This window comes from Triturus cristatus, chromosome 9 (assembly GCF_964204655.1).
Source record: "Triturus cristatus chromosome 9, aTriCri1.1, whole genome shotgun sequence".
Lineage (NCBI taxonomy): Eukaryota > Metazoa > Chordata > Amphibia > Caudata > Salamandridae > Triturus > Triturus cristatus.
The window spans coordinates 883,117,644-883,133,735 of NC_140592.1; the positions used below are offsets into that span (position 1 = coordinate 883,117,644).

At 43.0% G+C, this 16,092-nt stretch overlaps 1 protein-coding gene across 2 annotated transcripts in view; it reads right to left on the bottom strand.

The window, feature by feature from the left end:
* Positions 1-16,092, bottom strand: part of LOC146799015 (cholesterol 24-hydroxylase-like) — a 202,211-nt gene that overhangs the window by 114,814 nt on the left and 71,305 nt on the right. The window lies entirely within an intron of this gene.

Below are 16,092 nucleotides of genomic sequence, written 5' to 3' on the forward strand. Positions count from 1 at the left end.
TTATGTCCCTTGTCTGTGATTTGAGGATTCATATCAACATCTTTTGTTGAGCCCCTGTATAGGTTTAATGAATAAAATAAGCTGACTAATAAACAGATAGGAACAATAGACTAAGCCAAGGAGTTGGACTGTATGTAAGGATGTTGGAGAACACATGCCCTATCGTGTGGTATGGAGAGATAGCCTGAAATCCTATAATTAATTCAGTGGCTCATTCAATGATGTTATGAGGAACAAACTGCAAGGATGTACAAGAGGCAGGAATCGAAAATAGATTGGATGACTTGGACATTTTTCTGTAATGATTCATTGCTAGTAGTAGAAGGGATACTCTTGTTACATTAAAATTCGGCAAAGTTTTCATATTGTAAATCCTGGCCATGCTACTTTTCAAGGAACAGTCATGCCCCTGTAAACTATAATACTAAAGTCCTACATCGGAAGTGCTGCCTGCCATTAACCACCTATGTTCCTCCAATGGAAGCGACTTTGCAGGAATGGATATCCAGAAAGTGACATGACAAAAAGGTATGCAGGAAGTTGTCCCCAACATACACCTACATTCCACCAGCAAAGCAAAGGAAGTGACATCACAGAAAACCATGGAACAGAAAGTGGTGTAGCTACTTCACCATCAGGTTCTTTTGTGGCCCACAACCACATGATTCACACACATCCATCCGTGTACAGCATAGGAAAGAGTGTCAGAGAGAGAGCATGACAACAAATGATAAAGACAGCTGACTCTGAATAATGGGTCACCAGGGATAAAATGAACCTCAAACCTTTTCCCTTCCCTCCATGGGCTATACACTGTCAGACCACTATTTGGAAGTGAGTATTTCTATAGTGGTGTATACTGTGAGTATTTGTATAGTAGTGTATACTGTTTTCCACTGTCCCCAATGGCAACACTATAACCAACATTTTCATAATATACATTAACATGCCAGGACACAGTTGGGCTGCACACATCTCCTTTAGAAAATAGTTTGTCTTCAAAAACAATTACGGACATTTAATAAATATTAAAAAAATATGTAAAAAGTTAAAATATGTATATTAACAAAAGTTCTTAAAAACAAATTTGAAAAATGTAATGCACATGTTGAAGGCAAAATGATGGAAAAATACAATTACTCCTGAAAATAAAAGATATCCTATAAGAGGTATGTGTAGCCCACGCAACATGTCTAGATATCTAGATATTTTCACATTTTCAAGACCTCAAAAGAAAAAGGAATACAATGCATCATGAAAAAAAGCTATAAAACCTCACTCTAAAAGTTTGCCCCCATAGCCAAAAGCATGTGTGTTCAATGTGTGCTGCAGAAAATGATTCCAACATTAATCCATCATTGACAAGCAGGATTCAATCAGTCAGGGAGAATCATATAATGTGCAAAAGAACATAACAATGCAAAGTGGATTGGATACAAACTCCACTGCAAGGGCACAAATTCAAATCAGCAAAGGAAAAACAATTTGCAGGGTAACCATTCATAAAAGGTAAAAAGGAATTTTGTCAACAGGTAACGATGTTGAGTTTTCTGTGTGTAAGATAGGTATGGTAGGAGACCCTCTTCACTTTATCCTCCTAAATCCTTTTTGACTGTGCCCTATTCAAAAACATATGCTTCAGAAATAATTTAGTAACTTTTGAACATGAATCCGGGTCACTATACAGATCGGCACATCCATGTTCCACACATACCGATTGTACATAAGAGAGCCATGGAATCTCCTGGGCAGCATGCAATTAGAGACAATCCTTCAAAATGGCTATTTACTCCCTTCTCCATATGGAGTGCCCAAGTATCAACTGTGCCATATTAATTTTATATGTTATGTAAGGGGCCTGAAGTTCCTCATGAATTATAGCATTTGAACAACTCAGCTGGACAGCCAAGAGATTTAGCAGAAATGCATTTTCTATGGACTGAATAGCTTGTACCTACTAAATGCCACAGATTCCAGCCCATTATGTGGCAACTGACACACATTTACATGCATATAATATTAGGATTTCTTTAAGTGGTTTGGAACCCAACGTTTTGACAAATCTGGATACACCATGTATAGCCTTTTCAAGCAGGCCACCTTATTTGCAATCATAGGTTTCCAGACACACTTATCATCAAATAGAATACAAAGATACAAGAATGTTGCAGTCTTAATCACTCTACTCTTATGAATAATATGCAAAGGTCTTCTCCTAGGCCTTGCTCCACAAATCATTGTAGAAGTTTTCGAAGCATTAACTTGTAGATCAAGGTCGTGCATAAAGATGATATAGTCATTTATCAACCCTTGGAGCCATGGGCCTGTTCATGCAATCAACACTACATCATCCGTATAAGAAAGAATCAGTGGTGGGCAGGAGACAACATAAGGTGTGTCCCATGATCTTGAACTCAATACCTTTTCCACCCTGTTCGCGTACAGACAGAAGAAAAAAGGGGCCAGTATGCACCCTTGTCTTACTCCTCTCAAAATCTGAAATTGAACGGTGCATTCATTATTTCCCCTGTAGCGAACACATGCATTTGCATCGCTATACATTTGTCTAATGAAGCTAATGATTGTCTCCTCTATTCCTAATTTTGCTATGATGACCCAGAGTTTAGAATGTGATACACAGTCAAAAGCTACAGACAAGACCATAAAAGAAAGAAAGATTGCGCCCTTTTTTGCAACAGTGTATTTACCAATAAGCAAGAATAAATTCAAGCCTTGGTCCACAGTACCCAATCCTTTTTTTAAAACCATACTGTCTATCTGTTAAAATATTATTTTTAGTGGCCCTGTCCGCCAATCTATGCAATAAAATTTGCCCCATCACCTTCATTGTTGAATACAGGAGGGATATGGATCTATAGCTTTTTGGGAGGGATTTAAAATCTTTTTTTAATGTAGGGATTATAATCGACGTGCACCATGTAGGTGGTGGCCTCCTTTAGCAATGGCCTTAAATACATTTGTTCATCAGCAGAGGCCACAGGTCTAGAGGTTCACAAAATATATCGTGTGGGACCCCGTCAGGACCTTTGGCTTGCTCCCTACTTCTTTCCTTCAAACCCCTCTGTACTTCCTTTAATTGGAATCTCAAATAAATAAAGTTACCCCCTCGTAGGACCATGGGTATCATGAGGTCGAACCTGTTCTTTCTTCTCCACATTGTATATACTAGAGAGCTAATTCAACAACTTCTCTTCTTGTATGTGGACATCGATGTTAGGGTCAGAGGATTCCTTAAAATAAGGGGCATTAATTACTTTCCAAAAGCATACACTATATTTTATTTCACACGCCTTTTGGAGCTCCTCCCAGGCATCCTCCTTTATCTGGGTCTTCCTCTTTTTACAGCACAGGTGCTGACCGAATGTGCTCCAGTATAATAGGATTGGTGTAGAGAGCCTTATGGAGCACACTCTGTCCTTTGGTGCAACTCACATCAAACCAGCCCTTGGTGTCAGCCTTGGTAGGGTGGCTGGCCCGCCTCAGTGAATGGTTAATATTGGCTAAAATACCCAAGAACGCACTTTTAATTGCAGATGGGTCAGCCAACGAATCCAGGCAGATGGCCACCTCATCCCTAGTGTATGTCACTGCGAAGGCAAGGAGACACCATTTGATGGTATATCCATTCTTGTTTGCCAATTGTGGCAAATATCCCAGTGATGAAGGTACCTTGAAATGACCGCTTAACCTCAAACTGGTTGTCAGAGGCGCATGGTCAATATACACAGTGAATTTACAGTAAAATTTAGTCACCCTACTAGTTAGGTCTTCGGTAATTAAAATATAATCAATAGTGGAGGAATCTACACGTCTTAGGAGCATTGGAGCTAGCTTCCCTGTAACCCCCCAGCTCATTAACCATCCTAAGATCCAACTTAACCAACAAGTTGTTTAAAGCACAGCCATAGCCATCGTGTCTAAAATGCATCAAAGGTTCATTCAGGGGATCCCATATCCCACATTCTGCTTTTCGATACACGGAGCAATAATGGGCATTAAAATCACCAGCAGAAAAAAGAAGTATCGGATGAGGGTGATCTCCAAATATTGAATGGCAAGCCATGTCTAAATCAACAACAAGAGAACTCATCTCATCAAAGCAGATGTTATAGAAGTTCACGATTAACGAATCCATACTTCATGGATATCACATAAGAGTAGTTAGAAAAATGGGGCATTGCTGATAAATTTGATCACCTTCCTAGGAAAGATATTGACAATATAGATGGCCAAACCTCCCTTTGCTCGCCCTGCAGGTGGGGGGGGCATGTGTATGGTAAAGAGAAAACCCATCTATAAAGTGTTCCAGCACTTCCCATGTCTCCTGGAAACAGATATTGTCATAAACAGCTAGCATAACCCGCCGATCATATAGCACCAATTTTTATGCAAACCGGCAATGTTTCATGGGATTTTCTTTAATTGATGGCTAATTTCTTCATTATATAAACAACAAAAGAGTGTATCCAACACGTGAATAAGCTAGCAAAAAAACTCACTGTGTTTTAAAAGAACCCTCACTCACCAACCTAGTTGGTGACATGCTTCATCATTGGGTTCCCACCAGAGAGGCCGAATGCCTCTCCGGTGTGCTACAACGCCTGTTTACAGCGGAGCTTGTTTTTGTGACATCGGTGCAAGTCGTGAATGGTGCAAAGAGTGAAGTTAAAATGGTGCCACAGTTTAATCCAAAAATTATTTTAATGGTGGAAAACTGGGCACTGTTAAAAGGGTGCGTCGGATGTGTAAAAGCTGTTTTTTAGTAGACCAGTTACATCCTAATGTGCATAGAAACAAATGGTCAACATGTTTCTGCTTCTTAGTATATTAAGCAAAGCATTCGTCAGGACCAAAGAGGACTACCACGGCGGTATGCGCTCGCTAAGGCGCACCCTAACCTGTGGAGTCAAGGACCGCGTAAACTCACGGTTCTTATTTGTCCTTCAGGATTTCTGAAAGCCTTTATATCTGTTGGAACAAAAGAGACAAACAAACAAAATAATTGACAGCGTACACATAGATCATAGACAAAGCCCAATTGGAAACGTGTACTGAATGGCTATCGTGCATGCCATCTATTGTGCTCTTTGTAATTACAGCGGTAGAATTAGCTAGCAAATTAAAACCGGCAAGGAACAGTGACAGGTAGTGTATCTGTCTTAATACAATTCATTCATTGCTTCTTTCTATGATGTGCTCTTAAAGCTCAGAGACAACAAAACCCACGATTTAAGTAAACAAGCATGAAATTCTGCCGTTTTGCACAGGGAATATACCAGAATTCTCGTGGTTGGAACCTTTATTATTTAAAATTGCCACTGATGCTGCTCAGACGGGGTTAGACCACTGAGTATTGGTGGCGGAGGCAGGCTTAGTGCATAAACAATAGGAAAACCTGGGTCTTTATAAACAGGGTCAGGTAGGAAAAAATAAAAGTATGCTTGAGCTTACGTGAAGTCTGTATAGGTGAAAGAGTTTTAGCATTAGTTAAAAAATAGTCTGAAGCAACACCCTTGCTACAAAGGTGTCTCTTCGTGGACAAACAAGTAACTTACTTCTTCAAAGTCTGCCGCCCGCTGGACACATGCCTGTACCCTCCCGAGGACTCCGAAGATAATGCGTCCTTCACAATGGAGGTTTCATATAGGAAGTGTCCAGCCGGCGGGACGGTGTGTTTACGCTAGCGTGATGACGCTATTGCGTGTAAGTCACGTGTGTGGGAGGGCGCTGGAGTCACAACAACTAGAACGCTGAGGTGCCAAAGATTCCTCACTAAGTATTGAGCATCTAATGTCACCCATGTATGCAAACATATGGGCCAGAGACTCTACTGACGGTATTGTAGCTAAAGTAGCTATACGAAGGGGATCTTTAGTGATCCTATTGGAGAACCTTGTTATCTTCTTCATTTCACCTGTAACTCAAGAAAACTTGAGCTACATTCTTGACCTAACTACTATCAATGATATTCTCTCCAGTTACAAGCTGAATGTTCATTACTAAAGAACTTCATGATTTCTCACTCATATTATAAAAGTCATATTTTGAATTGGAGCACACAGTTGCACATCTGCAACGTGTAAAGAGTAGACCTAGCAACAAATTAATGTATGTTAGTAGAAGAAATGCATGATATTGGCAGGCATTAGCGCAGTATGGCTTAGGGGAGGGAGGAGAATTCCCAGTGGTCTAGGAAGTGGTTGTGGGATAAGGTAACTGGTGTGATCCTGAGAGAATTCAGCAGCAGTGAAGGGATTATGTAACGAATTTGCAATGAAGAGGTGAGTTTTCAATTCTTTTCTAGAAGAAAAGAAGAATTTGGACTGTCAGATGTGAACTCGGATGGACTATAAAATTATGGGTGTGGAGCAGGGGAGGGGTTCTCACCTTTTGATTCGTGCATTTTCTTGTTTCCAGCCATTGATGCTGCATGTTGTGCATGTTCAACAGATGTCTTGATCGTTGTCACCAGGTATTGTGTAGTCAAAGTCTTAACTGCCTTGTAAATAAGTAAGCAGTTGTTGAAATTGATGAATGAGGGCAGTCGGTGCCCCATGCACTTATGAGTGGAGGGGTAATTCTATTATATTTAGAAGCCCTTTTGATCAAGGGGCTGTTGTTATTGTTGTTTTAAAAACTTTCAAGTGGATTCTAATAGGCCTCTGACATCTGGCCAACAGGATATCACTGGTAACATGGTCAATTGCACTCCCAATACTTTTTGCCCATGACATTTCAATAGCAAAAACCTTGGAAAATGAGTAGGTAGAAAACGGTACAAAATTATGGTTTTACCACTTGCATTCCGTGCAGAAACACTGATTTTCAAAATATTTCCCCATTTTCTGGGCAAATCTTGGAACACCAATGTATTCCCAATCCTCAGACTTACCAAAGCTCATTGTATTTTTAATGCTGGGCTAAGCATAACAAGGGAACACAAACAAATATTGCTTAATTGTTTCCACACTATGTCAGTCACACTGTGCCTAGCTCTAGGTCCAGAGGTCTAATGCAAAATCTCATCTTTAAGATCTCAGTCTTTTTGATTACTGGTGTGAGCTCTAGATACTTCAAACCAAGACAAAATCTACTTCGTTCTCAGGCAAAGGCTTTATCAGTAATTGTGAACAAATTGTCTTATCACAATAGATGGCCCCTTTTTTTATTCCTTCAAATTTCCCAAGGCCGACTATGGATTGGAGTGGATAACATGACCGATCTGAAGCCAAGCTGAAAGCAAGACGTGGACTTGTTGCATGGAGCACGGTTTGGGACTGAATATATAGACTGCAGCTGTGTGGGATCGGGACTGCCGGACGGCCGGACTGCCGGTAGCCGGGAGGAGTTGCTGCAGCATAAGTGTCTCCCTGCAGTGGCATCGTGAAAGCTACCCCAAAGCCGCCGAGGGAGCCGCCCAACACCCGCAGGAGCTGCGGGAGTCCCCCAGTGAGAGCGTAGCGACAGGAGCCGCGAGTCTTCCCGCGAGTCTTCCCGCCGCGAGGGGTTGCTCTGTAGCGTGAGTGCCTCTCTGCAACAGCACCGCGGAAGCCATCCTAAAGTCACCCAGGTGCTGTGGGAGCCGCTCAACAGTCCAGGAGCAGTGGGAGCCACCCGTGAGCTTGAGTGTCCTCACGGCGCAGCGACAGGAGCTGCGAGCCACCCCCGCAGCGGCAGGATCTGCGTGAGTCTCCCCCGCAGGAGCCGCGGGTTTCGCCTGACAGCGGTAGGAGCGGTAGGAGCCCCCCCACAGCCTCCTCTCAGTGGTGGGAGCAGTGACAATCTTTCTAGCAGCAGCGAAAGCAGCAGCGAAATTCCCTTAGCACCGGCAAGGGCTGTGGTGATCATTCTGTTGTGGAGTCTGGGGAGTCCGGTTCGGTTGTGGAGTTTCATGTGCATCCTCGGGAAAACCTCAGGAAAACTCAAACTTGTTGTGCTGCTGTCCTGCTGTGCCTTGGAGCACGATGGAGGAGGAGAACGGAGAAAGAAGAACGGAGGACGGTGTGCATGGTACAGCGGGCCATGGACGGCCAATGTAACAACTACGGTGAGGCTTCCTGATTGACTGTGAAGCGGGGGGGCTACAGTGAGTGAGTGCTCAACTTTTTGGGTCCCGGTGTTCAGGAACCAGTGCAGCAGTTGTCACCCACAGCTGCCTCATTACTCCACGCGTCTGAGTGCGAAGGAGGACGGGCCCCTTATTTTACCCTACATCTGAACAGCATATGAAGGTTAGTATGCATTTGCTGGATTATTAAGACTGCCCTTCGCTCTTTTTCTATTCTCTTCGTTACGAACTATTGGAGTAGTTGCATCGTAACAAGAGTGGAAAATGACTACAGCCAAGGGGAGAAAGTCGTTATCAGGAGGATCTATCAAGGGTACACTTGACCAATTTTTAACCAGGGCATCTTCGGTGCTGCAACATGAAATTGAAATGACTGAAAAGAGGCTATCTATGGAGCTGATTTTTGATAAGCGGTCGTCAATGGGCAGGCTGGCCCTGGTGTCCTCACCAGTGTCATCACCAGTGCCTCAATTAATAGTCGATATTGTGCCCCCTGGTCACACTGGTGAGGGCAATTAGTCATCAAAAGTAGTTGGCAGCTTGTCAAGTCCCCTAGCCACTGTGGACTCGGTAGTAGCTGGTCCAGCCATCCCCCCACAAAATCACGAGCTTTCAGGAGCAATTGGATCAAGATTGCTAACTCGGTCCGCATCCATTTCTAAACTGGGGACTATATATCAGGTAACAGACTTAGCAGTCAAAAGAAAGCGTGGTGGAGCCACACTGAAGAATAAAAAAGCAAAAATCCAGAAATGTGGCAATTTGGGGACAAATCCGATAATAGGATCTGTAGCTGAACTCGATACACCCCAGCTTACTGCACATGGGTCTTCGACTTCACTAAGTATTGGCGACATCTTTTCCACTGAGTCCAGGGAAGACTTTTGGGCTAAACTGGAACACATATTTACTGAGACCTGTCTTCCTATTTACGACAGACTGAACTCTATAGAACACCGACTTTCACACCTTGAATCACTGCTTAACCCCGCACAGGCAGAGGGTGGTATGCGGGCTGAAGTTGGTACCGGTAATATAGAGGGGTTGTCTAGGACAACGAATGCAGCTTGCTACCATGTAACCCCGCCGGCCATAAATGACTTAGTGGATTTATCTGCCCCAACTGTTTTACCCGATGAACATACAAATCAACCTAGTGATATTGTTGTGCTCAATGATCTAGCAAATCCTAGAAATGTGGAGGGTGGGGGGGACACAGGGGCAGTAAGCTATGATCGAACAGCAAACATGGCCAAGACCTCTGAAGTACGAAAGAGTGTGCTTCCACGTATAGATCTTCCTCCTGAATCTATACCTTATGTGGTGGTTTTAGCAGGGGTTCCTGTTTTAAGCCAGGGAAAAAAGGAGGTCTACAGTGAGCTTAAAAACAAATGTATCCACTGGTTAAACTACAACAGGCCTCTCCCAAACCAGGTTTCTAGTGAAATTCTCTTTGCTAGACGTGTGGACTGGGTGGGGCTCTGGGCAAAAAACATTTGGGGCGATTGTGTTGTAATTAATTTCAGGAATAGAAGGGCCGTCGAGCACATTTGCAACTGGGTGGCAGAAAGCTCAGCAACACAAATAAAATCTTTTCCCCTAACTTACTTCTATCCGGCTGCGCCTACCAACTTACACACTGACTCTATTAGAAGAAGGCAGCCTTGGGGGGATAGGGAAAATCCAGGTTACAATTCCCAGCTAGGATATCCTAATTGGAAAGGATCCCAAAATTGTTCCCCGGCACTGGCTATGTTCCATCATAATAACAGATTTAGCATTCTGGATCAAGTAGATTGACTGTCAAGGTGTAGTTCACCCCTACTTGCCAAAGTTGATAAAATAAGTTTTGTAGTAGCTAGGGAGGGTCCTGTAATGAAATGTAGCATTTTTCAATATGGTCTTCTGGGGTGAGAGAGCACTTCTGCGGCATTTAGAGGTAACGGCAGGGTGGGCAATACTAGCAAGCACGTTGGTGCCCCGTCTCCAGTAACACAGGAGGGTGTAAGTAGCATGGGAATCAGCACAGCTATGAGAGGGGCCCGAGACAGAGCACCAAGGGAGAAGGGGCCCGACTCGGGGATGGAGGGGGGGGGGTACACATGGATGATTTACTACCTGGGGCAGTTAGTTGCAGTAGGACACACAAGAATTTTAAAGCAGGGGAGGCAAACAGTAATATCAAAATTCTCTAATGGAATTTGGCAGGGATCAAGAATAAACTATTATGTCCAGATTGGGGTCTGTTTGTAGAAAAACATGATATTTGCTTAATGCAGGAGACGTGGGCCTTGGACAATAACCAACGGAGTGGTTTTGCCACTTTCAACATACCAGCCACAACGAGGGGTAGGGGCAGACCATCCGGGGGGCTAAGCATCTGGGTGGGCACGCACCTGGGTGCTAAAGCCGAGCAGCCGCCAACAAATTCCCATGATATACAATGTGTCCTCTTATCCCTTCCAGCTAACAAACAAATTGCCCTAATTAATATCTACTCAAGGCCAATGCAGAGTGGGCAAGAGTCTAGAGTCATTGAACAATCGAGAGACTACATACGGACTCTTGACCCAGAGAACATTCTAATAATAGGGGGCGATTTTAATTGTCAGTTTGAGCCCCTTAGTATTGGGAGCCTAGATGATTTAGATAGTGAGAATCAGTATTGGAACATCCCGGAACCCCTGATCCCACCCGTTAGAGCGTGGACGCCGTTGGTCCTCCAAATAAATTCATTTATTTTTTCTCTTTCCCTGAGGGCTTGTAATGGGAGATTAAAATCGGATAGACCTGGCCTACCAACATTTAACAGAGAAGGGCAAACCTCGACCATAGACTACATTATGGTCGAATCCAGATCTTGGGATAGGGTCTTGGATTTTCAGATTTACCAGCGGAAAGACAGTGACCACAATGCTCTGGTTATGACACTTAAGCCAGGGAGTTGGGGCCTGTCTAACTACTCAGTAGTGCCCACTCTAGTTCAACAACCTCTCCTGATACATAACAACAGGCGGAGAGTAAAATGGCCCCACATATTGGGTTCCCCAAATAAGTTAGCACACCAGCAGGCTGTGCCGTATCTTAGTGAAATGGCTGGGGTTGGGCCATTGGGCACTCAAGTAGGGCAGGATGCTAGGCCGGTAGAAATACACAATCATCTGACCTCCAAGATGCTCGGGGTGTTCTATCCAGAAGTAAGCATTAAAGAAAAACCGGTCCTACCTCAGCCCTGGTATAATGCCTCCTGCCGCAAAACGAAAAGAGATTTATTAGAAGCTATAAAGGCCAAGGATAAGCCGAGGATAAAGGAACTTCGGTTGCAGTACAAGCAGGTTATCCAATCTGAGCAGAAGGCCTGGGAAGCAAATAAATAGAAAGATCTGAGAACTGTTCTCCAGTATAAGGATTTGAAATCCTTCTGGGCAATAGCCAGTGATGGTGGGAGGGATGGTGGATCAGCGATAGTACCAAATATAGCACCAGCAATATGGGAAGCCCATTTTGGAACCCTGTACGCACATTCGGGCAATGACGATTTAGCACCTTCAATTTTTGGCCCCCTCCATGAGTATCAATTGGGGGGGGGCACAGGAGATCACTATCAGTGAAGTTGAATCTGCTATCGCCAAGCTATTACCTAACAAAGCGCCCGGTCTTGATAAGCTTCCAGGGGACCTATTTCGGTCAGAACCAAAAATATGGGACCCCTATCTCTGTGTCTTGTTTAATTCCATCTTAATGGGAATGGATCCGCCAGATACCTGGCGAGGCGCAGAGATAGTTCCTATACACAAGAAAGGCTGCCCCCTACTACCGTTCAACTACCGGCCCATTAGCCTGATAGATATCACCCAGAAGTTGATGGGAAGAATAATCCTGGAAAGAGTTCAGGCCTGGGTTGAGGAAAATAAGATCTTGAGTACTCTTCAGGCCGGCTTTAGGACGAGCACGTCAACTATTGATATTCAGATATTCAGACTTCAGGTCCTGTATTGGAAAACAGTGAGTGTGGAGGGTGGCAGCCTCTACCTCATTTTTGTGGACCTGAGGTCTGCATTTGATCTGGTCCCTAGGGGAAAACTGTGGAGTGTACTTCTAGATCTTGACATCCCAATATACCTCCTGGATGTGTTAATAAGGCTCCACTCAGAAACCTATGCCCAAGTCAGATGCGGGAAGCATGGAGAATTGTCTGCTCGCTTCCCGGTAAAAAAGGGGGTACGCCAGGGGTGTGTCCTGGCCCCTACCCTTTTTAGTTTATACATAAATGGGCTTATAGATCATTTATTAGGTATAAAGGATATTGATGCCCCAAGGTTAGCTACAGGCCGGGTACCCGCATTGATGTTCGTGGACGACACCCTGTTGTTGTCCAAGACATCAATGGGCATCCAACGTACCTTGGATGGCTTCGCCGATTTCTGTGCATTAAGAGGCCTGGAGATAAATCTATCCAAAACCAAATTTATGATTTTTAACCCACCCAGGCAGACCTTTGGAACGAGTAAAAACCTTTGTGTATTTGGGCATCATCCTTGTGGAACATTTGGAATGGGATGCCCAAGTAGCAAAGGCTGCCCTAAAGTTGACACAAACGGTGGGGGGGATTTCGAAAATGCACAGAGTATCTGTGTACAAGCCTGCTGCTCCAGTTATAGAAATGTATACAGTACAGGCTAGAGCGGCTTCTATGTACGGGGTGGAGCTCTGGGAGCATTATAGGCCCACAAGCCTTACAAGGGTGGAGCACTCATTTATGAGGAACCTGTTGGGATTGCCTGTTACCACCCCGTTAGTACCTCTTCGGATGGACCTAGGGCTTCTCCCTTAAGGCCACTTACCTACTGGAGAAGAATATGGTCAGTTCCTGAAGTTGCTCCCTTCAGAAGTGAGTTCAGGGATGTGTGGGCTGATATTAGAACTAAGAAAATCCCGTGGTTAATTCATATTAAGGAACTCTGTAATAGGATTGGCTTACCCGCGTTATGGGGAACACCAGAAGTAGTGTGCCCGGCAATATCTAGGGCCGATCTGGTATACCATTATAGGCACCACAATCTATTGTCTCTTCACGTGAGCTCTACAGTTGGTAGACTGACATCTCAGTTCCTCCAGGTTAAAGAGGATTACAAAAAGGAGGATTTCCTTGACCTGATTAATCCAGCTTCGGCAAGGAAATTGTACATGCAATTTAGGATGGGCAGTCTGCCGCTCATGTCATTTACTTGTAAATGGGACTTAAATAAAAATACTGAGTGCCCAGCGTGTAAATACCATCTCGAAAATGAGATCCATGTCCTTTTTTTTTGTACCAAATACCAGACTGTACGCAATCGCTGGGTGAAACCTATCCTTAGGAACCTTGGCTTTAGAGAATGTCATAAAGCCTTGAGAGTATTAAAATATGACACGCAATCTCCTATCGTTTTCGCCGTCTCCCGCTTTTTAAACGGGATGTGGCTTAAACGCAGGAATTTTTTAATGAAATAAATTGTTGACTTACATATTTATAGGAAATTTAATGGATACTTCCGATAACTATTTTCAATGGTTTAATCTGATTTTAATGTGTGATGGTTTTTAACCCGTAATGTAGGTGTATATATATGATTGTGATTGTTTTTGATATGGTGCATGGTATTTTTTCTCTGTAACATAGTGTTCGTGCGTATTTTATTCTGTACTTTTATGGTCCGTTGCGACCAAAATAAAGTTATCGATGATGATGAATATATAGACTGCCTCTCTCTAGTCAGGTAGTGTACTGATTAGGGCCGATGAATTTATTCTTTTTTCTCCACCATCTCTCTTCCTCATTGCCATTATTCTCTCTCTCACTGTTCCATTTGGTTTGCTTAACTGGGAATGAGTTCATCTTTTGCACTAGTATCATAAAACGGGTACCAGATAGCCCTGGGTTCAGGAGAATTCCAGGCTAGTTGGAGAGCGGAAGTGCCGGATATGCTGGAGGATGGGTGGGCTACAGGGGGCACTGATATTGAGGTGTAAACAAACTGCAAAGATATGCATAGACAGCTATTTTTATTCCAAACATAACACTTCCATGTATGTGCGCTTGAGTAATGAAGTGGGTTTTACAAGAATATTTTTTAGATATGAGCTGATCATTTTTACACTGTAAAAAATTTCCTAGAATAGCAATTATTAGTGAGGAACAGCGAGGAGTATGCTGAAAGAATCAAGATTCAGGTGTTTGAGAACGGAGGGGTACAAATTATTCTAACATAACTCAACTACTTTAAAGGCTTCACCATGTGGACAGGAGAGAGAACCCCCACGCAATTTACAATATTTAACAGGGATTAGGTACATGTCCTCCAGACTATCAAATGTTTAATCTCGCTATCTCATACAGAGCAAATACATTTTGTGTATTTTTTGGAACAGTCCAGGTATTTCTGTTTGACGAGAACTAAAACTTAGTCTTTGTAACTGTTTAGCCACCATATTCCACTATGAGGGAGACAGACCATTGCACAATCCATTTTTCTTAAATACATTTTTGGCGGCTAGTATGAATGATGTTCACGCTGGCCAGTGAGTTGAAATGCTTCTGCACACCGGCAGCACTGACCTTTTAATCTAAAAATAAAGATTCCGTGTTCTTCGTGCCTTGGGTTCATTCCAGCAAATAGTTAACAATATAAATAAGAAACATTCTGCTGTAACCATTTTTCAGTCAAAGCTATGTTTTGGGTTATAAATAAAAATCAAACAATCATTAATTGTATTCCAGTAAAAAGAACTATAAAACAGCAATACATAACAAAAAAAAGAAATCCCTCAAACATAAATCACAATCAGCATTTCATAAAACATGCGGCCTAAAGTATACAAACAAGATTATCATCAGCTCATCAACGGGCGATCTAAACAAACAGTAAATATCTAATTGGGTTCAGCAGACTTAGGGTCTGATTTAGAGTTGGAGGACGGTGTAATTCCCAACGGGGGGATGGAGTGAAATATTCTGTCACCCAGACAGACATCCAGTCACCCAAATTTAGAGATATCCGCCGGCACTTTAGACATCTGTTAATACTAGCAGGAACCTCCATCACTGCGAAAATGTTTGGCAAATGTAATTGTCAAACATGACAGTCGTTTGTCAAACCTTTACAAAGTTATTTTTTTCAAAAACCAGCTCCCAAAGTGGAAGCTTGTTTTTGAAAACAGTAAGATTAAATGCTCCACATCATGCCAGTTTTCTACCATGGAGAGGGGATCATTTTTAGGTCGAGCTAGACAGCGATAGCTGTAATCAGTCTGTGTGCTTCAAGTCTATCCCCCTTCTTGCCATTGCTTTTCATTTGTTTATGTCAGTGTCCTTTAAAAATTCCTGCTTGCTAGTGGTCAGTCCTGCATCTTTGTTCCTCCTTTCTCTCTTCTGTTCATCCCACAGAGCAGGGATTTAGTAATAGCGCTATGGTTCTTAATATGTTCTTTGGGGGACAATTTTTTCTTGGTTTTCTGCTCTGTTACAGTTTTACTGTGTTCAGCTTCTTCCCCCTAGCTGCTTGCATTTAAATATAGCGTTCTTCCTCTCATCTCCTCTTATTGCGACAGTTGTGTTACTGCTGCTTCCCCCGCTGTACCTCCCGCTCTGTTGCTTGCATTTTTTCTTGGCTTTTTGCACTTCTACATGTCCACCGTTAGTTGGGCTTTTTCTGGTAGGATATACGTTGGGTCTGGGCTTCCTTTTAAGGGGGATTTGGCTTGTTTTTTAGGTTTCGTGTGCAAGAAGTTTACATCCTGCCCCTTCTCTTTCCTGACTTTTCATTAGTTCCTGTGTGGACCACCTACTTTTCCTCCACTTCCACTGGCAGTAGCATAATTTCCTGCATTTACCAATGCTTGTTTATTTCGTCAAAGACAATTGCAGAATAATAATCTCTTCTCCACCATTGTGGCAACGTTCTTTTTCAATTTTAACCCCTCTGCTTTTTTATTTTAACTGATAATTTTCTATTTTTCCGGAC